The sequence below is a fragment of the Phyllobates terribilis genome, unplaced genomic scaffold (genome assembly GCF_046119375.1).
Source record: "Phyllobates terribilis strain yellow unplaced genomic scaffold, ASM4611937v1 Scaffold_40__1_contigs__length_11209783, whole genome shotgun sequence".
In the NCBI taxonomy this organism is placed as follows: domain Eukaryota; kingdom Metazoa; phylum Chordata; class Amphibia; order Anura; family Dendrobatidae; genus Phyllobates; species Phyllobates terribilis.
Window position 1 is genome coordinate 3,238,497 of NW_027362800.1, and position 16,346 is coordinate 3,254,842.

At 48.8% G+C, this 16,346-nt stretch overlaps 7 non-coding genes and 2 pseudogenes across 7 annotated transcripts; all 9 read right to left on the reverse strand.

The window, feature by feature from the left end:
- Window positions 1–458: 458 nt before the first annotated feature.
- On the reverse strand, window positions 459–649 carry LOC141186686 (U2 spliceosomal RNA). Its single transcript, XR_012260941.1, has one exon. It is a non-coding gene; the product is annotated as a U2 spliceosomal RNA (small nuclear RNA).
- A 1,127-nt stretch (window positions 650–1,776) lies between these two features.
- LOC141184366 (U2 spliceosomal RNA) lies at window positions 1,777–1,967 on the reverse strand. Its single transcript, XR_012259128.1, has one exon. It is a non-coding gene; the product is annotated as a U2 spliceosomal RNA (small nuclear RNA).
- Window positions 1,968–3,088: 1,121 nt separating this feature from the next.
- On the reverse strand, window positions 3,089–3,279 carry LOC141186687 (U2 spliceosomal RNA). The gene has a single exon (XR_012260942.1). It is a non-coding gene; the product is annotated as a U2 spliceosomal RNA (small nuclear RNA).
- Window positions 3,280–4,399: 1,120 nt separating this feature from the next.
- Window positions 4,400–4,590, reverse strand: LOC141186688 (U2 spliceosomal RNA). The gene has a single exon (XR_012260943.1). It is a non-coding gene; the product is annotated as a U2 spliceosomal RNA (small nuclear RNA).
- A 1,120-nt stretch (window positions 4,591–5,710) lies between these two features.
- LOC141185904 (U2 spliceosomal RNA) lies at window positions 5,711–5,925 on the reverse strand (annotated as a pseudogene).
- Window positions 5,926–11,490: 5,565 nt separating this feature from the next.
- On the reverse strand, window positions 11,491–11,568 carry LOC141186063 (U2 spliceosomal RNA; annotated as a pseudogene).
- Window positions 11,569–12,688: 1,120 nt separating this feature from the next.
- On the reverse strand, window positions 12,689–12,879 carry LOC141186689 (U2 spliceosomal RNA). The gene has a single exon (XR_012260944.1). It is a non-coding gene; the product is annotated as a U2 spliceosomal RNA (small nuclear RNA).
- Window positions 12,880–14,001: 1,122 nt separating this feature from the next.
- On the reverse strand, window positions 14,002–14,192 carry LOC141186692 (U2 spliceosomal RNA). Its single transcript, XR_012260946.1, has one exon. It is a non-coding gene; the product is annotated as a U2 spliceosomal RNA (small nuclear RNA).
- Window positions 14,193–15,312: 1,120 nt separating this feature from the next.
- On the reverse strand, window positions 15,313–15,503 carry LOC141186693 (U2 spliceosomal RNA). Its single transcript, XR_012260947.1, has one exon. It is a non-coding gene; the product is annotated as a U2 spliceosomal RNA (small nuclear RNA).
- Between the last annotated feature and the right edge of the window lie 843 nt (window positions 15,504–16,346).

Here is a 16,346-nt window from a genome sequence, read left to right on the forward strand (position 1 = left end):
TTTTAAGCGCAGCAGAGTAACCAGCTCACATACCTGTTAGCTCAGGTGAGTTTAAAAGGCTGCTGTTGATAACAAGGGCATTTGCTAAATAGATGGTGTGTGTGCAACAATATACTGAAAGGTCAATTATATTGTTCAGCTTATCTCACCACCTGTAGTTATTTAGGTGAAAGCTCCAAAATGCTTGCCTAATATGTCTGTTTATCCAAAAGGAAGTATAGAGGGAGAGCTAGATAGATAGCATTGCATTACATTACATTACATGGCAATGCAATGCACAGTTGCTGAAGTTGAACCAAAATGAGCTTGTCATCTGGCTTCTGCAACTTTTAACATGAAAAATCCAATGAGGAGAAGAAAAGCAAAGCCAAAGAGTCCATCCCAAAATCCGACAAACAAGCAAAATGAACAAAAAGCATTGAATTCAATTCTTTCTGATTTTAGAAACTGCATTAAAGAAGGGGTGCACCGGTCCTGGAGATACTGCAATACCAGGTCAATGCGTGGAGTGGACAGAGCAAGCTCTTTTTCCATCTCCCTGTTCTAAAAATCCATTTAATATATGGTCCCCAGATAGGGGACGTATCAGATATTAAACTGATAAGAACAGATACTACACTTGATCTTAGCCAAAAGGCCGAGAAGCGATAACCAGAATTGGTTTCCGACTACGGTGCCACCCAAGGATTCTGAAAAGTCCATTTGTTGAGATGGCCACCTGGACTCCCGTTAAGAAGACATGCTGTCAACCTCTAGATCCCTCACATGCCTGCACTTTTCGGCTTGCTGCTGCTGCAATCCACGCGTTTTAGATCTGCATAACTCCACCTCTTTTAGCACAGTACCCTCAACCCCCGGCTGTTCCCACCCGCCTCAACACCGTTGGAAGGGAGGAGAACCAATTAAGGCGGGGGGGGGGGGGGGGGTGGAACGAGCAGCTGTCTACCCTTAGCAGGAGGGTTGCTGATTAATTACCTCTCCTGCTGCTGCTGCTGCTGGCTGTCCAGCAGCAGACTGAAGGTGGCTGCTGCTGTGCGCAGGTATATAAAGGCTCAGAGCCTATTATGACACGCGCAGCCAGCGTTCCATTGCCACATTCCGTCTACTGCAGGCGGGATACCTGGATGGCTGAATGTCACTGAGAAGCTCACAGAGACCGCCATAAGCAACAGTTTAAAAGAATGCCACAGACTAATCAACCAAACTTTTTGGGTTGGTTTCTCTTTTATAGTCTGCAGGCATTAAATGAAAGAAGTCAGTGTTCCAGCAGAGGGAGACAACGTTTCAGAAAAGGCATTGTAGCAAACCAAAAAAGAAATTTTAAGCGCAGCAGAGTAACCAGCTCACATACCTGTTAGCTCAGGTGAGTTTAAAAGGCTGCTGTTGATAACAAGGGCATTTGCTAAATAGATGGTGTGTGTGCAACAATATACTGAAAGGTCAATTATATTGTGCAGCTTATCTCACCACCTGTAGTTATTTAGGTGAAAGCTCCAAAATGCTTGCCTAATATGTCTGTTTATCCAAAAGGAAGTATAGAGGGAGAGCTAGATAGATAGCATTGCATTACATTACATTACATGGCAATGCAATGCACAGTTGCTGAAGTTGAACCAAAATGAGCTTGTCATCTGGCTTCTGCAACTTTTAACATGAAAAATCCAATGAGGAGAAGAAAAGCAAAGCCAAAGAGTCCATCCCAAAATCCGACAAACAAGCAAAATGAACAAAAAGCATTGAATTCAATTCTTTCTGATTTTAGAAACTGCATTAAAGAAGGGGTGCACCGGTCCTGGAGATACTGCAATACCAGGTCAATGCGTGGAGTGGACAGAGCAAGCTCTTTTTCCATCTCCCTGTTCTAAAAATCCATTTAATATATGGTCCCCAGATAGGGAACGTATCAGATATTAAACTGATAAGAACAGATACTACACTTGATCTTAGCCAAAAGGCCGAGAAGCGATAACCAGAATTGGTTTCCGACTACGGTGCCACCCAAGGATTCTGAAAAGTCCATTTGTGGAGATGGCCACCTGGACTCCCGTTAAGAAGACATGCTGTCAACCTCTAGATCCCTCACATGCCTGCACTTTTCGGCTTGCTGCTGCTGCAATCCACGCGTTTTAGATCTGCATAACTCCACCTCTTTTAGCACAGTACCCTCAACCCCCGGCTGTTCCCACCCGCCTCAACACCGTTGGAAGGGAGGAGAACCAATTAAGGCGGGGGGGGGGGTGGAACGAGCAGCTGTCTACCCTTAGCAGGAGGGTTGCTGATTAATTACCTCTCCTGCTGCTGCTGCTGCTGGCTGTCCAGCAGCAGACTGAAGGTGGCTGCTGCTGTGCGCAGGTATATAAAGGCTCAGAGCCTATTATGACACGCGCAGCCAGCGTTCCATTGCCACATTCCGTCTACTGCAGGCGGGATACCTGGATGGCTGAATGTCACTGAGAAGCTCACAGAGACCGCCATAAGCAACAGTTTAAAAGAATGCCACAGACTAATCAACCAAACTTTTTGGGTTGGTTTCTCTTTTATAGTCTGCAGGCATTAAATGAAAGAAGTCAGTGTTCCAGCAGAGGGAGACAACGTTTCAGAAAAGGCATTGTAGCAAACCAAAAAAGAAATTTTAAGCGCAGCAGAGTAACCAGCTCACATACCTGTTAGCTCAGGTGAGTTTAAAAGGCTGCTGTTGATAACAAGGGCATTTGCTAAATAGATGGTGTGTGTGCAACAATATACTGAAAGGTCAATTATATTGTGCAGCTTATCTCACCACCTGTAGTTATTTAGGTGAAAGCTCCAAAATGCTTGCCTAATATGTCTGTTTATCCAAAAGGAAGTATAGAGGGAGAGCTAGATAGATAGCATTGCATTACATTACATTACATGGCAATGCAATGCACAGTTGCTGAAGTTGAACCAAAATGAGCTTGTCATCTGGCTTCTGCAACTTTTAACATGAAAAATCCAATGAGGAGAAGAAAAGCAAAGCCAAAGAGTCCATCCCAAAATCCGACAAACAAGCAAAATGAACAAAAAGCATTGAATTCAATTCTTTCTGATTTTAGAAACTGCATTAAAGAAGGGGTGCACCGGTCCTGGAGATACTGCAATACCAGGTCAATGCGTGGAGTGGACAGAGCAAGCTCTTTTTCCATCTCCCTGTTCTAAAAATCCATTTAATATATGGTCCCCAGATAGGGGACGTATCAGATATTAAACTGATAAGAACAGATACTACACTTGATCTTAGCCAAAAGGCCGAGAAGCGATAACCAGAATTGGTTTCCGACTACGGTGCCACCCAAGGATTCTGAAAAGTCCATTTGTGGAGATGGCCACCTGGACTCCCGTTAAGAAGACATGCTGTCAACCTCTAGATCCCTCACATGCCTGCACTTTTCGGCTTGCTGCTGCTGCAATCCACGCGTTTTAGATCTGCATAACTCCACCTCTTTTAGCACAGTACCCTCAACCCCCGGCTGTTCCCACCCGCCTCAACACCGTTGGAAGGGAGGAGAACCAATTAAGGCGGGGGGGGGGTGGAACGAGCAGCTGTCTACCCTTAGCAGGAGGGTTGCTGATTAATTACCTCTCCTGCTGCTGCTGCTGCTGGCTGTCCAGCAGCAGACTGAAGGTGGCTGCTGCTGTGCGCAGGTATATAAAGGCTCAGAGCCTATTATGACACGCGCAGCCAGCGTTCCATTGCCACATTCCGTCTACTGCAGGCGGGATACCTGGATGGCTGAATGTCACTGAGAAGCTCACAGAGACCGCCATAAGCAACAGTTTAAAAGAATGCCACAGACTAATCAACCAAACTTTTTGGGTTGGTTTCTCTTTTATAGTCTGCAGGCATTAAATGAAAGAAGTCAGTGTTCCAGCAGAGGGAGACAACGTTTCAGAAAAGGCATTGTAGCAAACCAAAAAAGAAATTTTAAGCGCAGCAGAGTAACCAGCTCACATACCTGTTAGCTCAGGTGAGTTTAAAAGGCTGCTGTTGATAACAAGGGCATTTGCTAAATAGATGGTGTGTGTGCAACAATATACTGAAAGGTCAATTATATTGTGCAGCTTATCTCACCACCTGTAGTTATTTAGGTGAAAGCTCCAAAATGCTTGCCTAATATGTCTGTTTATCCAAAAGGAAGTATAGAGGGAGAGCTAGATAGATAGCATTGCATTACATTACATTACATGGCAATGCAATGCACAGTTGCTGAAGTTGAACCAAAATGAGCTTGTCATCTGGCTTCTGCAACTTTTAACATGAAAAATCCAATGAGGAGAAGAAAAGCAAAGCCAAAGAGTCCATCCCAAAATTCGACAAACAAGCAAAATGAACAAAAAGCATTGAATTCAATTCTTTCTGATTTTAGAAACTGCATTAAAGAAGGGGTGCACCGGTCCTGGAGATACTGCAATACCAGGTCAATGCGTGGAGTGGACAGAGCAAGCTCTTTTTCCATCTCCCTGTTCTAAAAATCCATTTAATATATGGTCCCCAGATAGGGGACGTATCAGATATTAAACTGATAAGAACAGATACTACACTTGATCTTAGCCAAAAGGCCGAGAAGCGATAACCAGAATTGGTTTCCGACTACGGTGCCACCCAAGGATTCTGAAAAGTCCATTTGTGGAGATGGCCACCTGGACTCCCGTTAAGAAGACATGCTGTCAACCTCTAGATCCCTCACATGCCTGCACTTTTCGGCTTGCTGCTGCTGCAATCCACGCGTTTTAGATCTGCATAACTCCACCTCTTTTAGCACAGTACCCTCAACCCCCGGCTGTTCCCACCCGCCTCAACACCGTTGGAAGGGAGGAGAATCAATTAAGGCGGGGGGGGGGTGGAACGAGCAGCTGTCTACCCTTAGCAGGAGGGTTGCTGATTAATTACCTCTCCTGCTGCTGCTGCTGCTGGCTGTCCAGCAGCAGACTGAAGGTGGCTGCTGCTGTGCGCAGGTATATAAAGGCTCAGAGCCTATTATGACACGCGCAGCCAGCGTTCCATTGCCACATTCCGTCTACTGCAGGCGGGATACCTGGATGGCTGAATGTCACTGAGAAGCTCACAGAGACCGCCATAAGCAACAGTTTAAAAGAATGCCACAGACTAATCAACCAAACTTTTTGGGTTGGTTTCTCTTTTATAGTCTGCAGGCATTAAATGAAAGAAGTCAGTGTTCCAGCAGAGGGAGACAACGTTTCAGAAAAGGCATTGTAGCAAACCAAAAAAGAAATTTTAAGCGCAGCAGAGTAACCAGCTCACATACCTGTTAGCTCAGGTGAGTTTAAAAGGCTGCTGTTGATAACAAGGGCATTTGCTAAATAGATGGTGTGTGTGCAACAATATACTGAAAGGTCAATTATATTGTGCAGCTTATCTCACCACCTGTAGTTATTTAGGTGAAAGCTCCAAAATGCTTGCCTAATATGTCTGTTTATCCAAAAGGAAGTATAGAGGGAGAGCTAGATAGATAGCATTGCATTACATTACATTACATGGCAATGCAATGCACAGTTGCTGAAGTTGAACCAAAATGAGCTTGTCATCTGGCTTCTGCAACTTTTAACATGAAAAATCCAATGAGGAGAAGAAAAGCAAAGCCAAAGAGTCCATCCCAAAATCCGACAAACAAGCAAAATGAACAAAAAGCATTGAATTCAATTCTTTCTGATTTTAGAAACTGCATTAAAGAAGGGGTGCACCGGTCCTGGAGATACTGCAATACCAGGTCAATGCGTGGAGTGGACAGAGCAAGCTCTTTTTCCATCTCCCTGTTCTAAAAATCCATTTAATATATGGTCCCCAGATAGGGGACGTATCAGATATTAAACTGATAAGAACAGATTTTTTTTTTTTTTTTTTTTTTTTTTTTGATTGAATATATCTTTTATTAGCACAAAAAATAAGTTAACAGACAGTGTACAGTGCCGCAACCCAGTACACACAGAATTCTACATCATATTTACATAGCATGAGGATACGACGCACTAACTAGACACATCACACCCCTATGCTACACAAAACACTCAATCTGAAAGAAAAAGCATGTCAATCAATACAGTACGACGAACCGTGATAGGGGATGGGGATTGGGAAAAAGGGGATGGGGAAGGGAAAATCACAGGCCCGAAGCTTTATTGAAAGACAAGACACATAAGGGGAGAGGGGGAGGAGGGGTTTAGTCCTCATCCTCGTCCTCCGGACCGTCCACGATGTAATAGTCTCTGAGCAGGCTGTGGATCAGCCTGCGGCAGTCCTGGATGGACATCCTCTCCCTCCTCAAGATGAGCCGGTTCCTGGCGACCCAAACGGCATCCTTGAAGCAGTTCATAAGGCGCCAAGCCTCCTGGATGGCTCCGACGGTATGAACCCCAGGGAAGAGTCCGTAAAGCACAGAATGGTGCGATAGGCTCGCCCTGGGGACAGAGTTCCTCAGGTCGTCCTCAAGGGCAGTCAACAGGCGCTGTGCAAATCCGCAGTCCCAAAAAGTGTGCAAAGATGTTTCCTCCACGAAGGGGCACCTTGGGCAGTACCGGGTCTTGCACAGGTTCCGGGCATGCATGAATGACCGGACGGGCAGTCCGCCCTGAATCGCCATCCACGACAAGTCCTTGTGCCCGTTGGTCAGCCTGTCAGACGACACATTTGTCCACACAGTCTCCAGCGTGTCCTGGTGAAGTCCTGTGATATTCTCCACGTCATCCTTGGCTCTGATGAGCTTGTGGATAGTTTTGGGCTTCCACAAGTCGGGCTTGAGTCCCTCCAGTTGATGTTCCCCCACAAATCGAACGACGTCTCCGTAGAACCATGGCGTCGTCCAGTTGTAGGGGAAGGAGCTGTCCCACTTGTCCCAGCCGAGTCGCCTCCAAAGAGGAAGCAGGAAGAAGCGAGACATGGACCTGCCCGCGGAGCCATTCTTGACTTGCAAAGTCCGGCGGACACAATCACACACAAAAGAGGATCGCAGGAGGGTGGGGATATCTGGAACGCCCTTCCCACCCTTGCGAGGCTCCTTGTACATGACGGCCCGCCTGACTCTGTCCATCTTGGATCCCCAGACAAAGTGAAACACTGTCCTGGTAATGGCCCTGCACACAGTGACGTGTGGGGGCCAGGCCTGCGCCGTGTACTGCAAGACGGGCAGGACCTCATTACGCAGGACGAGTGCCTTACCCTCACAAGTGAGGTGTCTGAGGCTCCAGAGTCCGATCCGTTGCTTCACCTTGGCCAAGCGTTCTTGCCAGGACTTGAGGGCCGCTCCTTCCTTCCCGAACCAGACTCCCAGCACCTTGAGGAAATCCGGTTGAATGTTGAAGGGGAAGGGGGCGGAGGAGGCCGGCTGCCAATCCCCGAAGAGCATGGCTTCCGACTTCCTGCAGTTGACTTTGGCCCCTGAAGCCCGGCCGAACCTCTCACACGTCTGGACGAGGGCGTCGACTGAACCACGATCAGCGCAGAAGACGGTGACGTCGTCCATGTAGAGCGAGCACTTGACCTCGTGTCGTCCCGGACCCGGTGCGGTGATCCCTCTGATCTCTCCATTCTGCCGGATAGCCTCTGCGAAGAGTTCTATAACACAAACAAAAAGAAGAGGTGATAGAGGGCAGCCTTGTCTGACCCCAGAGAGGACAGGGAAGGGGTCAGTCTTCCAGCCGTTCACCAACACCGAGCTGTGGATATCAAAATACATCAGACGGACATACGAACAAAACATGTTACCCAAACCTAACCGGTGCAGAGCTCGGCCCATGAACTCGTGGGAAACCCGGTCGAAGGCCTTCTCCTGATCCAAGGAGACCAGGGCCGCGTGTGCGCGGCGGACCTTGATGTACTCGACCGTGTCCCGCACGAGAGCGAGGCTGTCTGCGATGCGACGTCCAGGGATGCCGCAGGTCTGGTCCGGGTGGATGATCCGTCCGATGACCGTCTTAAGTCGTGTCGCCATCGTCTTGGCCAGGATCTTGTAGTCCACGTTGAGCAGAGTGATGGGACGCCAATTCCTCAGGTCGCACCTCTCTCCCTTCCGCTTGTACAGGATCGTGACCATTCCTTCCCTCAAAGATGGAGGCATTCTACCCTCCACCACCATCTCCTCGTACAGGTCCAACAGGTCCGGACAGATGAGGTCTCCCAGCGCTACATAGAGCTCCGCTGGAAGACCATCACTGCCCGGGGTCCTGCCGGTCCTAAAGGATTTAGCGGCAGAGAGCAATTCGCCCACCATCAGAGGTTTGTCCAAGGCTGCCGTGCCTGCAGGATCAAGATGGTTAGTGATACCTGACAGGAACTTATCAGCAGCGTTGGGGTCGGTAGTCTTGTGGGAGTAGAGTTCGCTGTAGAAGTCTCTGACGACCCTCATCACGTCCTCCTTCCCACGTCGCATGTTTCCGCTCTCGTCTCGCAGCTCGTTCAGGGGCGTGTGACCGGCATGAAGTTTCCTGAAAAAGAATGAGTTACATTTCTCACCCTTCTCCAGATTCTCCACTTTGGAACGGAAGACGATTCGCTTGGACTCCTCCTCAAAGTGCCTTTTCAGGCTCTTCTTGGTCTCCTCCAGCTCCTCCCTCACGTCCCAGCCACAGTGAAGAAGGTCCTGCAGCGATCGCAGCTCGCGCTGCAGCCCTCTGAAGTCCCTCCTCTTCTCACACGCCTGTTGTCGACCCTTGGCCTGAAAGAAACAGCGAAACTCAAGTTTAACATATTCCCACCAATCAGAGACTGTTTGGAAGCTACCCTTGTAGGACTGCCACATTGCGTAGGCTGCTCTCAGCTCCTCCACGACTTCATCCTGAGCCAGCAGAGCACAATTCAGCTTCCAGGAGCCGGGGCCGGACGGAAAACCATCGCCGAGGACACCTTGTAAGTGAATGGCTCTGTGGTCGGAGAAGAAGCAGGGGACCATCGAGTGCCTACTCTGCCTGACTGCCCGAGAGGTGAACACAAAGTCAATCCTGGAGCGGAGTGAGCCATCGGGTCGGCTCCACGAATAGTTCGTGGAGCCTCTCCCCATGGAGCCCACCACGTCCTGAAGAGAGGCCTCGGTTACCATCTCGATGAGCAGCTTGGACGTGATGTCCAACTTGGCAGATGTGCCAGAACTACGACCATCCTCCTCGATGGGGCAGTTGAAATCCCCGGCCATCACTAAGGTCCTGGTGGTGGCAAGCTGAAGCCGCAGGGTCTGGAAAAGCTCCAAACGCTCATTCTTCAGTGGGGACGCATACACGTTGATGAACCTGACAGGTTCTCCCGCCCAGTTGCCATCTGCAACAAGAGCCCTGCCGCAGATGAGCTCCTGGACGGACTCAAGCGTGAATGCGCCCCCCCTGATCAGAATTGCGACCCCCGCAGACTTGCAGTCACCCCCACCGGACCAGTAGGATGGACCGTGGGACCACTCCCTGGCCAGATGTTTGAAGGACCTAGAGGAGGGAAGGGAACATTCCTGCAACATATAAACATCACACAACTGGGAAGTAAGGAAGGCATAAATAGTCTGACGTCTGAACTTGTCCTTGATGCTCCTGACATTAATGGAAAATAAGTTAATATTAGCCATCATGTAGGGAAAAAAAGAAAAAGTTAGCACAGGCAATACACCTTAGTTACCATTCCGGTCGGGTGGTCCCTCGTCGGTGTTGACTGCTGGTGACGGGATCACCAGCAGGCCCTCTTCCTCCATCTGGTCAAGCAGCGCGGCCTCGATCTCGGCGACCACCAGTTCCTCCTCTTCTGGCTCGGCCACCAGGGTCTCAACCATGTGCTCCATCTCTTCTGGCTCAGGGAGGGTATCCTCCTTTTCGCCTACGAAATCCAGAATCTTCTTTTTGGAGGATTCAGTAGCAGGGCTGTCCTCCACCTTCCTCTTTCCCCGGGTTGGAACTGGGGAGACAAGAAGGGGAAAATCCTCCTCGGAATAGATAGCGGCGGGTGGAGGAAAGGTTAATTCCACCGCTACCATGGTCTGGGGAGGGAGAGTGGCTGCCGGGGCAGGGGAAAGGACACCTGCTGAGGAGTAGGGGAAGGAGGAAGAGGAAGTGGAATCCTCAGCAGGGGTGGCCGGGGTGGGGGCTGATTGGACGGGGGTGGCAGGGGGAGGGATCGAGAGAGGGGTGACAGAACTCTTACCCTCCTTTGACTTTTTCTTCTGCTTCAGAGCTGCTGGGACCGTCGCTGGGGCTTTGGCCACCGACTCCTTGACCGCTTTGGCCTTGGTCGTCTCGGCTTTGGCCGCTGGGGCCTTGGTCGTCGCGTCCTTGACCTTCACAGGCCTGGTCGTCGGGGCCTTGTCCTCCGGAGCTGGGGTCGTCGCAACCACCGATGCCCAGGATCTCTCACGCTTGGGGCAATCCTTGTACAGATGAGCCACCAGCCCACACAGGTTGCAGGACGTCTTCTTCGGGCAGTCCTTCGAGCTGTGTCCCGTCACTCGACAAATCCTGCAGGCATCCTCCTTGCAGTCCTTCATCTCGTGGCCATTCTTGCCGCATCTCCTGCAGTTCCGCGGCATGTCTGGGTAATAGATGAGGCCGTAGGAGTTGCCCAGGGAGAATGTCGGGGGCAGGTGCCGAAGTCCGTCTGAGTACGCCAGGTCCCTGTGAAGTCTAACGGTCACCGACCACTTACCTGTCCAGAAGCCGAGTCCATTCAGGATGTGAGAGGGTTCCTTCACAACCAAACAGAAGCGTCTCAGGAAGGTACAGAAGTCTTGGCCTGGGGTGTGCGGGTTGCGCATGGAGACCGTGATCCTCCTTTCGTCCCTCTGGATAGGGCAGCTACCTGTAAAGGCAGAGAAAGAATTATCCGGTCCTTTTGCGCTTACCATTTCCCAGAACCTCCTGCAGGTGTTCACAGTGGCGAAGGTGACGAAGAAGATCCCCGTCAAGAAGGTCTGGATGCTGAGGGTGTCCGACCTGGAGAAGCCTCGATCCAGCAGCATCTTCTGGCAGAACACGTCCGAGGACATGTCCGGCACCCTCCCATCCACTTCCTTCAGCTTCAGGGCCACCGTCTGCCGCATCCATGGCTCCAGGGCTGGAGCTTCGTGGCGGGGCTTCTGGGGTCCCTTCTGCTGGCCAGTCGTGGAGGCAGAGTCCTTGGGGTCAGAATCGGCTCCTGGCTGGGCCCTCCTGGCTGTCCCCTGCTCCAGGCTCTTCTTTTCGGCCTTCCTCGCAGCGCTTGCCATGGCTTTCCTCCTGCAGTTACTTCTTGGAGCTGGATCTGGAACTCTTCCCGGAATGGGTGGAGCTATGCAGATTCTTCTCCCGTCGTGTTCTGGACAAATTCCCCGAAAGGTCTTTGTCTCGATGATTTTCTTCCTCGAAGATTCCACAGGACAGCCCGATTCTTCTCCGAGTCTTCGTCTTCTTCTGGATTCTTTAGAGCTTCTTCCTCCCACCGATATCCGCCTTCCTTCTCCGATGTCAGCTGGGCTCCGAAGCTCTTCTCCTTCCGAGTTCGATCGCTCTCGTCAAGTGTAGATCGTAGCTCTTGTGTTCTTAAAAGAACAGATACTACACTTGATCTTAGCCAAAAGGCCGAGAAGCGATAACCAGAATTGGTTTCCGACTACGGTGCCACCCAAGGATTCTGAAAAGTCCATTTGTGGAGATGGCCACCTGGACTCCCGTTAAGAAGACATGCTGTCAACCTCTAGATCCCTCACATGCCTGCACTTTTCGGCTTGCTGCTGCTGCAATCCACGCGTTTTAGATCTGCATAACTCCACCTCTTTTAGCACAGTACCCTCAACCCCCGGCTGTTCCCACCCGCCTCAACACCGTTGGAAGGGAGGAGAACCAATTAAGGCGGGGGGGGGGTGGAACGAGCAGCTGTCTACCCTTAGCAGGAGGGTTGCTGATTAATTACCTCTCCTGCTGCTGCTGCTGCTGGCTGTCCAGCAGCAGACTGAAGGTGGCTGCTGCTGTGCGCAGGTATATAAAGGCTCAGAGCCTATTATGACACGCGCAGCCAGCGTTCCATTGCCACATTCCGTCTACTGCAGGCGGGATACCTGGATGGCTGAATGTCACTGAGAAGCTCACAGAGACCGCCATAAGCAACAGTTTAAAAGAATGCCACAGACTAATCAACCAAACTTTTTGGGTTGGTTTCTCTTTTATAGTCTGCAGGCATTAAATGAAAGAAGTCAGTGTTCCAGCAGAGGGAGACAACGTTTCAGAAAAGGCATTGTAGCAAACCAAAAAAGAAATTTTAAGCGCAGCAGAGTAACCAGCTCACATACCTGTTAGCTCAGGTGAGTTTAAAAGGCTGCTGTTGATAACAAGGGCATTTGCTAAATAGATGGTGTGTGTGCAACAATATACTGAAAGGTCAATTATATTGTGCAGCTTATCTCACCACCTGTAGTTATTTAGGTGAAAGCTCCAAAATGCTTGCCTAATATGTCTGTTTATCCAAAAGGAAGTATAGAGGGAGAGCTAGATAGATAGCATTGCATTACATTACATTACATGGCAATGCAATGCACAGTTGCTGAAGTTGAACCAAAATGAGCTTGTCATCTGGCTTCTGCAACTTTTAACATGAAAAATCCAATGAGGAGAAGAAAAGCAAAGCCAAAGAGTCCATCCCAAAATCCGACAAACAAGCAAAATGAACAAAAAGCATTGAATTCAATTCTTTCTGATTTTAGAAACTGCATTAAAGAAGGGGTGCACCGGTCCTGGAGATACTGCAATACCAGGTCAATGCGTGGAGTGGACAGAGCAAGCTCTTTTTCCATCTCCCTGTTCTAAAAATCCATTTAATATATGGTCCCCAGATAGGGGACGTATCAGATATTAAACTGATAAGAACAGATACTACACTTGATCTTAGCCAAAAGGCCGAGAAGCGATAACCAGAATTGGTTTCCGACTACGGTGCCACCCAAGGATTCTGAAAAGTCCATTTGTGGAGATGGCCACCTGGACTCCCGTTAAGAAGACATGCTGTCAACCTCTAGATCCCTCACATGCCTGCACTTTTCGGCATGCTGCTGCTGCAATCCACGCGTTTTAGATCTGCATAACTCCACCTCTTTTAGCACAGTACCCTCAACCCCCGGCTGTTCCCACCCGCCTCAACACCGTTGGAAGGGAGGAGAACCAATTAATGCGGGGGGGGGGGGTGGAACGAGCAGCTGTCTACCCTTAGCAGGAGGGTTGCTGATTAATTACCTCTCCTGCTGCTGCTGCTGCTGGCTGTCCAGCAGCAGACTGAAGGTGGCTGCTGCTGTGCGCAGGTATATAAAGGCTCAGAGCCTATTATGACACGCGCAGCCAGCGTTCCATTGCCACATTCCGTCTACTGCAGGCGGGATACCTGGATGGCTGAATGTCACTGAGAAGCTCACAGAGACCGCCATAAGCAACAGTTTAAAAGAATGCCACAGACTAATCAACCAAACTTTTTGGGTTGGTTTCTCTTTTATAGTCTGCAGGCATTAAATGAAAGAAGTCAGTGTTCCAGCAGAGGGAGACAACGTTTCAGAAAAGGCATTGTAGCAAACCAAAAAAGAAATTTTAAGCGCAGCAGAGTAACCAGCTCACATACCTGTTAGCTCAGGTGAGTTTAAAAGGCTGCTGTTGATAACAAGGGCATTTGCTAAATAGATGGTGTGTGTGCAACAATATACTGAAAGGTCAATTATATTGTGCAGCTTATCTCACCACCTGTAGTTATTTAGGTGAAAGCTCCAAAATGCTTGCCTAATATGTCTGTTTATCCAAAAGGAAGTATAGAGGGAGAGCTAGATAGATAGCATTGCATTACATTACATTACATGGCAATGCAATGCACAGTTGCTGAAGTTGAACCAAAATGAGCTTGTCATCTGGCTTCTGCAACTTTTAACATGAAAAATCCAATGAGGAGAAGAAAAGCAAAGCCAAAGAGTCCATCCCAAAATCCGACAAACAAGCAAAATGAACAAAAAGCATTGAATTCAATTCTTTCTGATTTTAGAAACTGCATTAAAGAAGGGGTGCACCGGTCCTGGAGATACTGCAATACCAGGTCAATGCGTGGAGTGGACAGAGCAAGCTCTTTTTCCATCTCCCTGTTCTAAAAATCCATTTAATATATGGTCCCCAGATAGGGGACGTATCAGATATTAAACTGATAAGAACAGATACTACACTTGATCTTAGCCAAAAGGCCGAGAAGCGATAACCAGAATTGGTTTCCGACTACGGTGCCACCCAAGGATTCTGAAAAGTCCATTTGTGGAGATGGCCACCTGGACTCCCGTTAAGAAGACATGCTGTCAACCTCTAGATCCCTCACATGCCTGCACTTTTCGGCTTGCTGCTGCTGCAATCCACGCGTTTTAGATCTGCATAACTCCACCTCTTTTAGCACAGTACCCTCAACCCCCGGCTGTTTCCACCCGCCTCAACACCGTTGGAAGGGAGGAGAACCAATTAAGGCGGGGGGGGGGTGGAACGAGCAGCTGTCTACCCTTAGCAGGAGGGTTGCTGATTAATTACCTCTCCTGCTGCTGCTGCTGCTGGCTGTCCAGCAGCAGACTGAAGGTGGCTGCTGCTGTGCGCAGGTATATAAAGGCTCAGAGCCTATTATGACACGCGCAGCCAGCGTTCCATTGCCACATTCCGTCTACTGCAGGCGGGATACCTGGATGGCTGAATGTCACTGAGAAGCTCACAGAGACCGCCATAAGCAACAGTTTAAAAGAATGCCACAGACTAATCAACCAAACTTTTTGGGTTGGTTTCTCTTTTATAGTCTGCAGGCATTAAATGAAAGAAGTCAGTGTTCCAGCAGAGGGAGACAACGTTTCAGAAAAGGCATTGTAGCAAACCAAAAAAGAAATTTTAAGCGCAGCAGAGTAACCAGCTCACATACCTGTTAGCTCAGGTGAGTTTAAAAGGCTGCTGTTGATAACAAGGGCATTTGCTAAATAGATGGTGTGTGTGCAACAATATACTGAAAGGTCAATTATATTGTGCAGCTTATCTCACCACCTGTAGTTATTTAGGTGAAAGCTCCAAAATGCTTGCCTAATATGTCTGTTTATCCAAAAGGAAGTATAGAGGGAGAGCTAGATAGATAGCATTTCATTACATTACATTACATGGCAATGCAATGCACAGTTGCTGAAGTTGAACCAAAATGAGCTTGTCATCTGGCTTCTGCAACTTTTAACATGAAAAATCCAATGAGGAGAAGAAAAGCAAAGCCAAAGAGTCCATCCCAAAATCTGACAAACAAGCAAAATGAACAAAAAGCATTGAATTCAATTCTTTCTGATTTTAGAAACTGCATTAAAGAAGGGGTGCACCGGTCCTGGAGATACTGCAATACCAGGTCAATGCGTGGAGTGGACAGAGCAAGCTCTTTTTCCATCTCCCTGTTCTAAAAATCCATTTAATATATGGTCCCCAGATAGGGGACGTATCAGATATTAAACTGATAAGAACAGATACTACACTTGATCTTAGCCAAAAGGCCGAGAAGCGATAACCAGAATTGGTTTCCGACTACGGTGCCACCCAAGGATTCTGAAAAGTCCATTTGTGGAGATGGCCACCTGGACTCCCGTTAAGAAGACATGCTGTCAACCTCTAGATCCCTCACATGCCTGCACTTTTCGGCTTGCTGCTGCTGCAATCCACGCGTTTTAGATCTGCATAACTCCACCTCTTTTAGCACAGTACCCTCAACCCCCGGCTGTTCCCACCCGCCTCAACACCGTTGGAAGGGAGGAGAACCAATTAAGGCAGGGGTGGGAGTGGAAAGAGCAGCTGTCTACCCTTAGCAGGAGGGTTGCTGATTAATTACCTCTCCTGCTGCTGCTGCTGCTGGCTGTCCAGCAGCAGACTGAAGGTGGCTGCTGCTGTGCGCAGGTATATAAAGGCTCAGAGCCTATTATGACACGCGCAGCCAGCGTTCCATTGCCACATTCCGTCTACTGCAGGCGGGATACCTGGATGGCTGAATGTCACTGAGAAGCTCACAGAGACCGCCATAAGCAACAGTTTAAAAGAATGCCACAGACTAATCAACCAAACTTTTTGGGTTGGTTTCTCTTTTATAGTCTGCAGGCATTAAATGAAAGAAGTCAGTGTTCCAGCAGAGGGAGACAACGTTTCAGAAAAGGCATTGTAGCAAACCAAAAAAGAAATTTTAAGCGCAGCAGAGTAACCAGCTCACATACCTGTTAGCTCAGGTGAGTTTAAAAGGCTGCTGTTGATAACAAGGGCATTTGCTAAATAGATGGTGTGTGTGCAAAAATATACTGAAAGGTCAATTATATTGTGCAGCTTATCTCACCACCTGTAGTTATTTAGGTGAAAGCTCCAAA